Below are 923 nucleotides of genomic sequence, written 5' to 3'. Positions count from 1 at the left end.
TGATAGCATCACATTGTTCTAATTGATTGATTTGTGCAGAAATAACTCCTAAAGGATGTGAGTCATGAGAATGATCTGAGCTTCCATAAGTTCCACAAACACATACTATGGCATTGACAGATGCATAATTTATTCCCATATTTTCTAGTTTTTTAGTAAGAGCATCTAATTTTGAAGTCATCAAAGTAATTGCATCTATATCAAATTTTCCTGATGCTTTAACTGGGTTTGGATAGGAATAGCCTCCACTTCTCTCTATTGCCCATTGATGATGGTTTTGCACTACACTGTCAATAATGTCCTCTGCCTCATCTAAACTTTTATTCATAAGTTCCCCTCCAGTTGCAGAATCTAAAACACCTTAGTATGATAGTTGATGCCATTATAAAAAGTATGTAGAACTAGCTATTTTTCTAAACCATGATGTGGGCATTGTCTGAGCATATTTTTGTATCTATCCCATGTTTCAAATAATGATTCTGAGTCTGATTGTCTAAAGCTTGCAATTAGATTTCTCATATGAGCGGTCTTACTTGGAGGATATAATTTATCAAGCAATTATTACTCACATTGTGCCCAAGTGGTTATGATGTTAGTTGGTAAAGAGTTCAACCATTGTTTCGCTCTATCTCTTAAAGAAAACCCAAATAATAATAATCTCACTGCTTCTGATGGAACACTGTTCATCTTTATGGTGCTGTAGATTTCATATAAAGTTTCAAGATGTTGATTTGGGTCTTCGTGTGGTCCACCTCCATACTGATTTTGTTGTACCATAGTGATTATTATAGGTTTGATCTCAAAATTGTTGGCTTCAATAGATGGTCTTGTGATACTAGAATGAAGCCCTTTGGCATATGGTGTTGCATAATATTTCAATGGTTTGTTTGCCATATTAGAATGTTCTTGTTCTTCTTGATTTC

At 34.5% G+C, this 923-nt stretch overlaps 1 non-coding gene across 1 annotated transcript; it reads left to right on the top strand.

Annotated features, from left to right (window-relative positions):
- The first annotated feature begins 415 nt into the window (after positions 1 to 415).
- Positions 416 to 521, top strand: LOC122030665. The gene has a single exon (XR_006125529.1). It is a non-coding gene; the product is annotated as a small nucleolar RNA R71 (small nucleolar RNA).
- Positions 522 to 923: the final 402 nt, after the last annotated feature.

Source organism: Zingiber officinale, chromosome 10B (assembly GCF_018446385.1).
Source record: "Zingiber officinale cultivar Zhangliang chromosome 10B, Zo_v1.1, whole genome shotgun sequence".
In the NCBI taxonomy this organism is placed as follows: domain Eukaryota; kingdom Viridiplantae; phylum Streptophyta; class Magnoliopsida; order Zingiberales; family Zingiberaceae; genus Zingiber; species Zingiber officinale.
Note: the sequence above shows the minus strand (reverse complement) of the source record. Positions and strands in the feature narration are given on the sequence as shown.